Source organism: Podarcis vaucheri (genome assembly GCF_965113315.1).
Source record: "Podarcis vaucheri genome assembly, chromosome: 3".
Classification (NCBI taxonomy): Eukaryota; Metazoa; Chordata; class Lepidosauria; order Squamata; family Lacertidae; genus Podarcis; species Podarcis vaucheri.
This window is the reverse complement of record NC_138761.1, coordinates 80,067,406-80,082,441: the sequence shown is the minus strand read 5'-3', so window position 1 is coordinate 80,082,441 and position 15,036 is coordinate 80,067,406. Positions and strand designations below refer to the sequence as shown.

Genomic DNA, 15,036 nt, shown 5'->3' with positions numbered 1-15,036 from the left:
AACTTTCTCCATGTGATCTGAAAATAGCAGATTTCCTAATTGCACCGAGCTAGCCTTGCACCCATATTTTAATATTACTAGGCTCTGTTCCAACTTTCAGATGAACATATGGTGGTCAGGTGCTTGTAATTTTATTCCCCCATCCCTTTTCAGCTCAAACATTATTTGAAGACAGTTAAATCATGCAACATATCCATGCAACATAGCTCTGGAGGGTACAGTATTCAACATGACCTCACCTTGCAGTTGGTTGCCATAACTCAGGGATCAAGTGCAGCTGACAGAATGTCCTCCTAGGTGATCGAGCTCAGGAGGTCAGATGGCTTAGTTCCAAAGGGGAACCTGTGGGGTATAGACATGGTTCACTAAGGCAGGAGATATAGTTCTCTATAAGCAACTGCCTCACCAGTGACCTGGACCAGACTGAAGCCTTTTATGCAATGTCATCAGCTTCCCCTTCTCATGCTCCATCCATTTCTTGAAAAGCAGAAAGTCTTGAAAGGGCAGGGCTTGGGAATGGAGCCCAGTATTCCATCATCTCTACAGGAGCGAATGACGGCACACTTCCTGTGGTGATGCAGTGACTCTATGGACTGTATGGGGCTTGGAGTCAAGTATACCAGACTCTTGCTAGACTTGAGCTTCTTGGAGGCTACTCTATCTTATGCAGGCTCAGGAATCTCTAGTTCAGGGATCTCCAACATTTTAGTTGTGGAGGTCTCTAACATCTTGGGTTCAGCTATCTCCAGTTCAGTAGTGGTAGCACAGTTCAACTGCTGCTGCTTACTGGGAGCTGGAGAAGCAGCTGCAAGATTGGAATGGTACAAATGGCAGGAACACCTCCAGTACATTTGCACCATACTGTCCCGACTGCAGCCTCTTCCCTCCTCACCTTAGTAAGCAAAAGTGTCATGACCGACAAAGAATGTTGTTGTTGTTGTTGTTGTTGTTGTTAATGCCAATCAGATTCCTTGGATGACCTTGAATTCTGGTTCTTTGCAGCAGGAATTCTTCATTCATTCTGCCATCCCAGATCATTTATAGTATTATAAACTAATTAGTTTTCTTTCTAAATAAAAAAGTCCTCAATATTTTAGCCTAATTATGGCACTGTAGCTTCCTGATCATTGTTTTCCTTCTGTTTACATCATTTCTATTGTCATGGCATTCTTTTTTGCGATATTAAAATTAGAACTTCACACAGTATTCCAGCGGCGAGTTCACCCTAGATTTATATAAAATATAGACTTCACGATGCTGGAAATTTTATTTTTAATCCCTTTCCTAGTAATTCTGAACATCATATTTGCCTTGTGCATTACTGTTGCACATGGAGAGGATGATTTGAGAGAGCTGGCCACCATGATCCAAATAGATCTTTCCTGATTAGTCACAGCCCTTTAAGATCAACTAGCAAACAGTGCGTCAACATACATTTCTTTAGATTGAACCTCATTTGCTCTTTGGTTATCAATCTACTCAGTTTGAAGAGTTTTTTTCTGGAGCTCCTCATAGTATTTCACCATTTTGACTCAACATGGTGCTCTCCTATATGTACATTTCCTGCCAACAAGTCCTTTCCATGTAGGAAAGACATAACATTTGAAGTAGCCCTAATAAACACTCCAATACCCTTGAAGATGAAGGGCCATAGATTGATTTGCAAAGGGAAAATACTTTGAAATGAATCCAATGTCACGTTATTGAAAAACTTTAATGGGAAAAGATTAACTTTTGAAAGTCTGCAGTGGTTTACAAAGCTTCAAATGCCCAGAAATCTACTAAGCCAGCCCATTTAAAGAATCTAAATACGCTTGCACATTTTTAAGCTTCCCGACTTTGAATATTAGCTTTGAAGTTGTGCCAAAAATGGAGCTGCCTTGAAAATGAATTCATGACACTGGAATTAGTGTTGGGTGTGTGGCATGCCTAATGATAATCTTGACCACGCTTGCCGTTGACAGCCAGCGCATATGGCGCTTCTGAGTCAATAATTCTTCAAAGATAAGATGCGCAGCATCTTGGCTCTTTTTATCTTTGCACAGTGATGATTTGGACACTGTGCAGTGTCCAAAGACAGCCTGTTTAATGACAGATGGCATTTTTCCACAGCATAGAAAGATTGCCTGCAGATTTCCTGAGTCACACTGTCCATCCAGGAAATCTACAGCAGGAGCCTAAGTGAAATATGCTGAATGAAAGATTCTTTTGTTGAGATGCCAAAGGATTTCACAGGTTTTCAAGAACCAAAGAACAACCTATGCTATGTGTGAGGCCAGGCCAGAAAATGAGCAAATCATTGAAACGTTGCCACTTAATGCTGTCACCTTCGTTGAGGCTTAAGCGGTCTACCATTCTGCCTCAACCAATTGTGTATTACGACAACAGACAAGGGGTTCTTCTACATGAAACACACAGCACAGTTGGCTGAGTATCACCCATTTCTCCCCCACCCCCACCCCCCTGGTAGTCTACAGATTTAGTTTGTCAGAGAACAAGGACTTCTGTGCTAAAGGATTAACTTCCCCAGTCCCTCTTAAACCTAATTTGAAAATACTGTACTCAGTTTCTACAGAGGCTTATTCATCCCAAATGGATGACTTCATTTTATCCTGCTATGTTATGAGACAGCCTGAGATAGCGCTTCACTTCCATATACACACCAAGCTGCATTCACACTGCAGTTTGTCCCATTTTGCTGATATTTTCCTAACTGTTACTTCTTGCATTATATTTTAGCTTTCTCACAACGTAAAAGCCACTCATGGAAAAACTAATGGAATGGAATATAGCACACGTTTAGTGCCCATTTCTGTGTTATTTGATTGTAGGAGGGAAATCTTTTGCAGCCCCCTTAACCCGGAAAATCACAAGAGTTTTGAGCGACAATTTCCCCCCCCCCCTTTCTTACGGGTTCATGCTGCAGCCACTCATGTGATGAGCCATGAGGCAACATACCTTCACATGCTACATTCCCTGCCCATTTCAAGGCTCACACCACATCCTCCTTCTTTTTGCCTGACAAGAAAGCATGCTGGTACTTCAGCACAGAAAGTCATGTCAAAAATGTAAAGCCTACAATAATGGCAGAATGTAGAGCAAGAGGGATGGCATAGAGGAATGATATGTGTGAATGACATTCACCACAACATGGAGGAATAGCAGTCAGGATGTAACAGAACAGGAAAGAAGCGCTAGCCCTGAAATCACTTAAACTAATACAATAAATCCATGAATATAGCACAAGTTTCTAAGATAATAAATTATTTTGCAGCCTCCCAATTTCACATTTGGTTTTGATATTCATGGGTAGCACAACAAAATAGCTAAGTGCATGGCTGCACCAACAGATCTACTTGTAAGTAGATTGTAAACTCCATGCCCTGTTCTGGTTACTCCACTTCATCTTGTATAGTGCCTAAATTTTTACTTTCTAAAGCAGGTGCTTGTTTTACCATCTTGTCCTTTAACACCATGGATGTAATTTGTCCCTTCAGTGCTCTCCCTTTCTCCCTTTCAATGATTTCTTTCTTTCATTCTTTCTTACCTGCTTGTTCATCTATCTACACATTTTCCCTAGAGACCTATCTCTCCTTTGGTGTTGCACAGCCAGTAGCTATTCCTTCCACCAAGACAGAAGATGGTTAATCACATTCCTACATGCACAGGCACATACATACACTGAAAATAAAATAAAAAAGGAGCCCAATCCATTAATGGCTACAATTCACCAATGTAGCTTCAACTCACAGCTACACCATGTCTTGAAAGCATTCATCATGCCCATTTAATAGTAGTTATTTACTGAAACTGTGAGGGACGCGGGTGGTGCTGTGGTCTAAACCACAGAGCCTAGGGCTTGCCGATCAGAGGGTTGGCAGTTCGAATTCCCACAATGGGGTGAATTCCAGTTGCTCAGTCCCTGCTTCTGCCAACCTAGCAGTTTGAAAGCACATCAAAGTGCAAGTAGATAAATAGGTACCGCTCCGGCGGGAAGGTAAATGGTGTTTCCATGCACTGCACTGGTTTGTCAGAAGCAGGTTAGTCATGCTGGCCACATGACCCAGAAAAACTGTCTGCGGACAAATGTCGGCTCCCTCGGCAAGTAAAGCGAGATGAGCGCTGCAACCCCAGAGTCGTCTGTGACTGGACCTGACGGTCAGGGGTCCCTTTACCTTTATTGGAACTGTAATTTGTTAAGGGTGCTGGTAACTGTAGTTCTGTTAGGGGGTCTCTGCACAACTCTCAGTGCTCTTCACCAACTACAGTTATTGGGTATTAGAGTGCTTTCAATGTACTGGGTGGATGCGATGTCAAAAGTCAGGATCTCCTATTGTTTGTTGTTTTAAGAGAAAGCTGTTTGCACTTTCCTTGTTCTAGTATAGTTTATAATGGGCATCTCATGATGGAGATGCATATTAAATGCCAGTACAGTGGTACCTCGGGTTAAGTACTTAATTCGTTCCGGAGGTCCGTATTTAACCTGAAACTGTTCTTAACCTGAAGCACCACTTTAGCTAATGGGGCCTCCTGCTGCTGCCACACAATTTCTGTTCTCATCCTGAAGCAAAGTTCTTAACCTGAAGCACTATTTCTGGGTTAGCGGAGTCTGTAACCTGAAGCGCATGTAACCCGCGGTACCACTGTACCATGATTCAGCAAGGGTGAGCCACCCATGGACACACTGATGGAAACATGATTTGGGCTGCAATCTTAAACACGTTGACTGAATAAGTCCCATTGGGTATAGTGGGGCCTGCTTCTGAGTTGACACACACAGGTGTTCACTGTGAATTCCTTGTAATGCTACACATGCAGATCATGGCTGCATGGGGGGAAATGCCCTCATGCAGCTCCTACAACAAGGCAGGTGGGCATCCATAGATTCTTCCACTTACACTATGATGTGTGGCATATATGCCATAAATATTCAATCCTAATTCTACCTGAAATGGGGCGGGGGGTGCACCAATCAAATATCTGGAAACCATGATTTTAATTCTCAATATCAGTTTTCATTAATGGTTTTCCCAAAAAAATATGTATTTTATGGGAAATGAAATTGAACTGGGAAAATGGGTGTGAGGGGGTTCTAGTGTTTAAAACTCCTCCCCAGCTATTTATTCATTTGCTGGTTGCATATCCCACCTTTTTATCCAAGGAATTCAAGGTGGCACACATGGTTCTCCCCATCCTCATTTAATCCTCACAACATCCCTTTGAGGTAGGTTAGGCTGAGAGGCAGTGCCTGGCCCAAGGTCACCCTGTTGGCTTTGTGGCTGTGTGGGGATTTGAACCCTAGTCTCCCAGATCCAAGCCTGACACTTTGACCCCTAAATCTCATTTGCATTATTTTCTCCAATAACTTGAGCAAATCAGATACCAAGCCCTAACCCTTTGCATCCCCAGAGAAACAAGCTTCTCAAAGTGTCTTTTCTACTCAATCTCAAGTACTAGGAAATGTCTCCTAGTACCATTAGTTAAAACTTTTGTGGTGTGAACAGGCAAGTGATTTCTATCAAAGGCAACAGAAAAGTAGTTCTTCAGCTTTCAAGTTTGGGGATCCCTTCCCTTGAGATACCACCATCCTGCTTGGAGAGTTTTCATCTCCCCCTCTCCTGAAAGTATGTTGAAAACCTATATATCATAGTCTGCAAAGAGTGACACACTTTTAAATTTTCTTTTAATGTGTTTGTTTAATTGATTTCTTTTGAGGCAAATGGAAATTTGTCACTCGGCAACAGCTGCCACAGCTCTCCCCCTTCTTTTTCTGGAGTCTGCTAAGCATCAGCGTTCCAAATGAGCCTGACTCTCCAGAGGAAGAAGAACGGAATCAGAACAGGCATTGTGTCTCTTTAGTCAGAATTCTGTTCCCAGCCACCTCCATGCCTCCCCTCTCTGCTAATGTATGCCTGCCTCTGAGGCGAAAACAGATCTACGGCTCCTGTCCTTGTTCTGAATGAGAATACATTATTCGCCAGCTCTGTTTCATTAAAATTATTCCACTCAGCTGTGAAAACAGACTTGCAATGGATTGAATGAGTCGCCTCTCTACCCCAGATGCTGAGGAGGTGGGCTCTTTAAATGTCATGGAATAAATAAATAAACAATCTGCATTTGGCACTGGGAATATATATATGCAGAGAAATATATTGAGAAAACTGAAGGCTATATATATAGCCTTCAGTTTTCTCAATATATTTCCCTGCATCCTATTTTAAATCAGATTAATTAATTATATCTGATTACCTGTAATACAACAGTTGCATTGACAAATGAGTTATCTGTGCCTTTGAATAATTTGGATGCTTTTTCTCTCCAAACATATATCTGTTCACAGATGGCACTTTAGAGTCATTGCAGACTTCCATGAAGAGGAGAAAGCAATCTTATCCAGTCCCTTCTTCCAACTGCAGCCACCCACACAACCTCAATGTTTTAGCACAGGAGTCTTTAGGCTTTCCAGACCTGGGACCCACCTTTAACCCCAAAATGCATTTCTTAATCTTTTGCCATATATTTGTATGGTGATGGTGCTGCTGTTGTGATCCTGCCTTAGATCAGGCCATGAGCTGGTAGCGCTTGCCCACCAGTATTCTAAGAAGGCAGCGGTTTTGGTCTTGTATGGTTTACTCTGGGGCATGGAAGAAACATTTACCCTTGCAACCAGCTGTTGAAATCATCCTTGGCCAGCCAGAAAGGCTTGTGGGATTGCCTGCTGAAATCACACACTTAAATTGGCTTTTAAATCATGGCCTTTGAAAGGGCAGGGCAAGAGCAATGGACCAGAGTTAAGAATTCTTCACTCTGGACCACCTCCAAAATATTTAAGCCCATCAGTTGAAGACCAATGTTTCAGAGGGTATCCCAACCATCCAAAGCAGACTTAGGGACTACTGGGAGATTTTAGGTAAAGTGGAGGTTGGCTAGATGATGGCTATTCTCTGCCTTGGAGTCAGAGGCAGTATATGTTTGAATACCAGCTGCCTGAAAAATCCAGGGGAGGAGAGAGTGCTATTGTGGGTTGGCCACAGGTATCTGGTTGGCCACTGTGAGAACAGGACGCTGGACAAGATGAGCCCTGATCCAGCAGGGTTCTTCCTATGTTCTTATAAACAATGTCTCACCCATTTCATTTGCAGACACCTCCACCGGATTGAAGGAGCCTTCTATACATGAAGCAATGCCATCAGAAGCAACCTATTATTTTTATTTTATATATTTAAAACTTTTTCACAAGGAGCATCCATCATAATTCCCAATTGGCAATTGATGGGAAGAGAGGCCAACTGAAGCACAGTCTGGCTCTCTTGTACCTCATGTCTGCCCAGGAGCATCTAGTCACCTGGAAATGAAAGCCTGGGGGCTTGTCTCAGCGTCAAAAAAGGTTGCCATTGGTCTTTTTCCACATTCCCTGATAAACTGCACATCTAACATTACCAAATAAACACTACCATGTATTTTACATGTTTATAAACACTCTCCTTCTTTCATTTAAGTTTTCTATAAAACAGGTTCAGACTTATGGATACTGCTGACGAATTTCAACAGGGTTTTGAATTCTGTGAGTGATTCTTCTGTGACCTTTCTAAATTAAATGTGTTTTCTGGACTGAAGGGCATTTGTACATTGCTGAGGAAGGCTAAGTTTAAAGGAGTGAGACTCTACATTATGCTGTAAAGGAGGTGAGGCTATTTTACAGTCACCCCCAATGCCTTTGGGGAATGAGTTCTGGACTTATATGCCAGCTGCTGTCTTCAGCAAATGCAAGACGAACTCCTGTGGTTGACATTTCCATTAGTACAATGGCATATAGCTGTTCCAAAGAGTCAGCCACACATTGAGATAGACAGATTTTTGCAAAGCTCAGGCCAGTCCTAGGGGCACCTTTGAAGACAAGGACCAAAAACTTGAATTTGACCTACTATTGTGTGGTCAGTCAGCCAAGATAGATGAGTGCTAAGATGATGGGATGGTGCTTTAAAAGTGCTTTGAAGCAGGCGAGCAGGCAGGCAAGAGCATTATCCTTATACTTCAGTTTTATAAGGCAAGCTGATTTCTATGGAAACTGGAAAGAAAAGTTGTGTATAGGGCTAGTCCAAAGAGTCCTTGAGCTCAATCCACCATAGCCTGACTTCACGTGAAGGGAAGTCCCTAACTCAACCAAGGGTTTGAGACCCATAAGCTACCCTCACCTAGTTTAGCCAGCCAATTGAAGCAGTTTCCTGTGGTGTGGCCTGGGTAGGAGCCATAGGTGAGAGCTGAGTACAGAGTGGAGACCAAATGTGGACAAACTACACCAGAAAAAGCATGACATGTTTCCCACCAGAGGTACTACCCTTCCCCTGACACCCCTAAGCAGTGTATAGGATACACAATACAAGATGACTGAACTTGAGTTAGAATTATTAAACCAGATTTCAGTGAAAAAGCCTGCTGTTATAATAATAATGTGCCAGAAATTCAACTTGGGGAAGGGGAGGGAGGAGAGACAGATGTCTGACCTCAATTGCACAGGAGTTTCACAAAATGTAGCCCACAATAATGAATGTATGGCTTCTTGTGGATATGAGGCCTACACCAGAGCAAGGGGGACCACTTACAGTGGCTCCCCTGAAGACCTCATTTATTGGAGAGGAATAAGGGCCCAGAACATCTCTGACATGGACCCCTTTTGACTCCCAAGCTTTCTTCAGAGGCACCATAGGATTATACCCAACTCTATTTTTTTTGGTGTAGCCACTTCTGACCTGGTCCTGATAGTACTCTAGAATACATTCTTCTGAAGTGTATATAAATTACACTGCAATTCAGGACAATGGCTGTGTTGCCCTTTGAATAATATATTACCATCTTTTGTGTAGCAGGTGGTTGAACTCAGCTTTTTACTTAAGGTATAGATAACCTTAACTTTGTCTAATGTGTTGAAATGGTATTCAGCTGTAGTAAGAGGAGAGAGAGAGAGACCAAGCAGCAAAGGGCATTTTTAGCAGTGAACTTTATGATACATGCTCATATTTTAAGATGAATCAGTGAGCCTTAAATGTGATTTGAAGGGAAATATTTCATTCTGCTCTCTTTGCCATCATTTAATATGTTTCCAACACCCTTTGGGTCTATGAGCATTGACCTTTGCACTGTATTTAAAATGTACTGGCAGTGCTGGTGGCTGAAGGAAAGGAAAAGTGCCTTTATTTCACATTTAAAATGGCAAGCTAATGCTGATAATATAGGAAATGATCCAGAAAGGGGGGGGGGGACCAGCACTTTCCACTCCCAATGAGAGCATTATGCACACCCTGGAGAGATTCTTTGTCTTGTGCATTGTGGTTTATATTAGTGTTGGAATGAACCTTTTGCCTTTATGGTTTTTTTCTGTGTCCAGGGCAGCTGTTTATCAGCTCCATCTGGTATGTAGGCTGAGACCCTACCTGCCGGCAGACTGTCTTGCCAGAATGGTGCATGCTCTGGTTATCTCCCGCTTGGACTACTGCAATGCGCTCTATGTGGGGCTACCTTTGAAGGTGAACCGGAAACTACAACTAATCCAGAATGTGGCAGCTAGACTGGTGATTTGGAGTGGCTACCGAGACCACATAACACCAGTCTTGAAAGACCTACATTGGCTCCCAGTATGTGTTGGTGCTGATCTTTAAAGCCCTAAAGGCCTCGGTCCAGTATACCTGAGGGAACGTCTCCACCCCCATTGTTCTGCCCAGACACTGAGGTCCAGCGCCGAGGGCTTTCTGGCCATTTCCTCACTGCGAGAAGCCAAGTTACAGGGAACCAGGCAGAGGGTCTTCTCGGTAGTGGCACCCGCCCTGTGGAATGCCCTCCCATCAGATGTCAAAGAGAAAAACAACTACTAGACTTTTAGAAGACATCTGAAGGCAGCCCTATTTAGGGAAGCTTTTAATGTTTAATAGACTATTGTGTTTTAATATTCTGTTGGAAGTTGCCCAGAGTGGCATTATCATTATTATTATTTTGTCATGGAGGAGGAGAAGTGAACTGTGAAAATGTTGGGGAAAGAACTTTGACAAACTCATGCGTTATGTGGCAATGCTGTGGGTCGCTGTTGTGCTGCTGTGGCTTGTTTTTCTTCTCTGCCGCAGCAGCACTGGTGGCGCTGGCGCAGGTGAAGGTGCTCCAGACCCCACTGTGATGCTCCCTCTTCTAGGGCACAACACCCTCCCTTGCATGCACATGCCCCTCAAAAACAACTAACCCCCCCCCAAAAAAAAACCCCTCTGGACATTTCATGTCAAATGCAAAAATCTGCCCAGACAGGCATGCTGGCCCCCCAAAAGAGGACATGTCCAGGAAAACCTAGACATATGGACATATGGCAACCCTAAGGAATGTCTGTTTAAGCAGAAGGAAGTCCCAGTTGGTTCAATGGCACTTACTCCTACCCTAAGTCAGTGAGCACAAGGCTTCAGCCTTAGTGAAGCAAAGGCTCGCTTTTGATGGTGCAGTAAAAAACATCACACCACTGATAATTCTAACATTTAAGAACATTTTCAATAATTAATTTGGTAATTAATTCATTATAATCCATTTAGATGCAGGTTTTTAGATAGCCGTTGTGGAAAGTAGATTGTTCTGGCAATTAAGAGCATCAAGTACAGTAAGCAGTGAATAAAAGCATGCTTCATTTAAAATGCACACACACAAACACACGCAACCACAAATATGAATCTTGCCATCTGGCCTAAATAAATTTCACTACACCATTTTACTTTTATGGAATCAGGGGAACTGTCTGCAATTAGCAATTATAGGAGGGTAGTCAAAAAACTTCAGGGGGGGGAGGCAGGCAGGCAGGCTCTCCCAGTTATATTTGTACAATTATTACCAAGGGCTATGGGTGCAGTTTCCCCATGCCTCTATAGGACACGTTGTATGTGTACAAATTGTCTGTACATTGTTGTGTCTGAGCACAATTGTCATTGAGCAGCATCTGTTCCACCTACCTGCAGCAAAAAGGAGAGGTGAGATAGCATTGGCTAAGCTAGGATCAATTGTCATTTGGCTTCTCCTTACCCAGAACACCTCCCTAGGAGAACATTTCTCCTGGTCATTAGATCTGTGTATATAGCTTTATGAAGATTCAGCTCCCATTTTTCCTTCCTTTCATTTGAATTAGGATGAATGTGTAACTCTTACTGATGGGATCATCATAGAGATGCCAACTCCCTAATCAACTGCTTGTGCCTCCATAGGGAGGGAGTCCCACACTTCCAGAATCATGAGATGCGCACCTTTTTGCTGGGCACCATTGTGTTTCAGGCAAGCCAAACCCACTGAGGAAGACACAGTTGCCTTGATTCAGCAACTATCTTTTAAGTTACTGCAAAAGCACATTAGTTGGAAACATACGGCAATCGTGATTTCAAAGAGGCCTACCATATTTGTAGTATGCAAACAACATTGGTGTGTGTTTCTCTGCTTTGATCTTCTGGAAGACTTTAGTGAGAGGTGTGAGCATCAGCGGAGCAATAGCCAGAGCAATGTTTTCAATGAATGTTTGGTTCTTCCAGAAATGCCGTCAGCTGCTGAGGCTGGCAACTTCTTACGTCCATGCCTGCAATTCAGACATCATTTGTGGTGGGGAATAATCTAGTCTATGACCGCTTGTCTACAAATATGTCACTGTCTGTTTACCTTGCTGCGCATCAAATGGATTAGAGGCACCCCTACCTCAATACTTATTAGAGGAAAGGCGTGACGGAATCCAACTTTACAGATTCCCTGCTGCCCTGCCTAGCTTTGCCTCTGGCTAGGAAAATGGTAAAGAGCGAAAAGCCGACTTAGGATGCAATAATATGGATTTTGCTAGACTAGTCTAGAAGCAGCTAGTAAGTGACAGGCGCCAGGCCTCGATGAGGACTATTCTCAGCTGGTTGCTCAGAGTTAGATCTTTTGCACCCAGCTGCTTAAACCCTTGTGGAATTTTAATAGACCACCAATTACACACACACACACACACACACACACACACACACACACGGGGCTGAATAAAGTTTGGGTGACTTCACCCCCCCTCCCCTTCCCAAGAGGCACACAACTTCCTTCCTTGCAAACAGCTGATGCTAGCATAAAACCTGGATCAAACAGAAAGCTTATTCAGCAATGGAGAGATACCCGGGAGCAAAAAAGGAAGAAAGAAAAGAAAATTAAAAAGTACACTTCCTTTGGATGTGTCAGCTTCTATTATCCATTATGATAAATCATCCTTCCTAAAGTACTTAATATTATAATGAGGGAGGACTGTCAATATGAAGGTGGTGACTGACTCTTTCATATGCAAATAAGAATCATTTGCATGGAACCACACCTCACTCCTGAACTCTTGAACTCTGCATATGTAAAATAAGCTGCTTAGAGGGTCCCTGGATTATTTAGACACATCCTAATATTGCTTTTGTGTGCTTGTATGACAAATGATAAATGTTCCTTGTTGTAAGTGACAGCTCTAGCGCAACAATAACTGAATCACTAATGATGGGCACACTTCATAAATGAGTTTGTACACATTTTATTCAATATGTAGGGATAAACGTGCAGAAGCATTATGTACTATGAATAATAAAGGATAACTCTTATGATATAATAATTTAGCTTTTTCCCCAAGGACCATAAAGGCCTTGACTTCCCCACCCCCAGGTATGACTTGTGTTTCTTTCAGCCATTTCTTCCATGCTACTTGCATTAGACTTCTTTCTGAAATGAATCCATATTTATGAAATAACAGAAAACGATGAAATGGGAAAGGCAAGCAGGTCCTATATAGCACTATTTCACTTGGAGATCTGATCTTGTTTTTCTTTAGGGAATTGGTGAAACTGTTCATTGACTTAATGAGATTAAACTCTGCCCCTATGTAATATATCGGTGAGGAAAATAAATGCTTCATGGTGTTTGTGGAAGGTGGTGGATTCTCCAGTATTGGAAGATTTTGAGCAGAAGTTGGATGGCCATCTGTCACGGATACTTCAGTTGATATTCCTGCATTGCTGGGGGCTGGACTAGATGAACATTGAGGGTCTTTTTCAACTCTACAATTCTATGGTCAGTACAACAATTAACTCATTGTCAGGTGTGAGGGTTTTTTGTTTGCTTTAGAAGTCAGAACAGAAGGAACCAAAGCTCAGGAGCAAGAATAAAGGAGAAATGCAGTTCAGTTTACCCTTTCATGTGAACATACTTAATCCACACTTTCCAAAACAATACAGAGACTGAAACACCACTACTCCCCAGATCTTGTGGTGTCATTCTTCAACCAAACAACATATACAAAACTGTGTGCATTATAAGTGTGCATAAAAATGCATATATTTGTAGGGATAACATACAAACCTATCTTGCGCTCATGAAAATTGCTTCCAAAAATGTGTGTTTTGGGAGAAATTTGCACCCAAATGCTGCCAAATTCCCATGAGGCCTTTGAAGAAAAATAGCACCACAAACTGATGTGATCCTGTGGACCACTGAACTTAAAGATTGGGAACTGAGAGTCACTGACATTGACAAGTTCGTCCATTCCTAGTCAGGAGCTGAGGACATGATGGACGAAAAAGTCAAGGAGCAGAGAAGCAGAGAACTGAGGAAAGGAGCTCATGAAGAGGGAGAAACAGAGCAAAAAAGCATGGGATGAAAGAAATATTAGTCAAGTAGACATGGGCAATGGAGGCTAGCTTCAACATATTGATTTATAAATGATGTTCTATTCCTAAGCCTGATTTATAAATCTACACAATAGCAAACAAATAATAAATAAATCATTTACCCCTCATGTGTTCCAACTTTGGCCATTATGTTCCATTACAAGATGCCTCCAAGTAGTGCTCTGTGCTCGTCTTTTGATTCCTATTGGAGAGAGGATTTCAAATTTGCATATAAATGGAAACGAAGGTAATGTGATAATAGCTTCAGTTAAAATGTTTCCTTTTTAAAGAATTAATTCATTTTTAATAGGAACAGTAAATATTTTCAGTTGATACAGAGGTTTCTTTTCTTCATATATAAAACGACAAAAACCAACAGTCTTCTTGTTGTTATCTGCTGTGTCAGAAACCCCCATTAGAGGAGTCTGTCATTTTCAGTGACTTACAGAACCTTTCCTCCCCTCACCCCACAAATGTTTGTCACCAACAAAGGGAAAACAACATCAACCACACAGTTACTTGAAAAGTGTAGAGGCATCATACTGGGTTGTAAATAAAATGAATCGTATGCCGCTGTGAGCTTAAGAAATGCAGTCACTTGTAAAAATAACTAAGTTCAGCTTATTACTACTACTTTCCCTCCCTAATTCTACTGCACATCTACCTACAATGGTTTATATCAAAGACAGAGCAATCAACACCAGCAGATCCACAGTGGTCCAATATTGCTTCAGGGAGCCGAACAAATGAATAATCCTCCTTGTGACTCATGGCTTTCATTTGAGGATCAGGCAGTCAAACTGCTTCCACACTGCGACTCTACTTCCTCTGCTGTCATGCTCAGCATGGTTTGGCACATGATTCCGCCATAGAAATATGGGTAACTTCCATAGCAGACGTGAAATTTTGGCAAGAAAATATTGGGATGGAGAGTGCAGCATTTTTTAAATTGTTATTCTTGTACCTCTCTCGCCACCAAAGGAACACAAGTGAACAGCAAAAAACCTACACAAGCAACGCTGACACCAAACCCTACATATATTAAGTAAAATAGAAACATAATCACCCGACCCCACCCCACCCCATCTCCCCACCCCTCTTTCCCCCGTTTCTTCCTAATGTCTCAGCAAATGAAACTGATTTGTAAAAATGTTACATGGGGGAGGGGGGATACAGGAGAAGAGACATTGCACATACTTTTGTAAATCAAGAAATAATAATAATAATAATAATAAAATAAATAATAATAAAAATACATTTTGAAAAATTGTTGTTCTTGTATTTATTGCTTTTATCAGTCACCTGGCCAATGCACCTCTTAATAACAATGTGTTCATGCATTGCTCCCCTGCATGTGGACATTGCA

General features: G+C 42.1%; 1 long non-coding RNA gene across 1 annotated transcript; it reads left to right on the top strand.

The window, feature by feature from the left end:
* Nucleotides 1-5,889: 5,889 nt before the first annotated feature.
* Nucleotides 5,890-7,477, top strand: LOC309528622. Its single transcript, XR_014217854.1, has 2 exons — nt 5,890-6,071; nt 7,143-7,477. It is a non-coding gene; the product is annotated as an uncharacterized lncRNA (long non-coding RNA).
* The last annotated feature ends 7,559 nt before the right edge of the window (nt 7,478-15,036 follow it).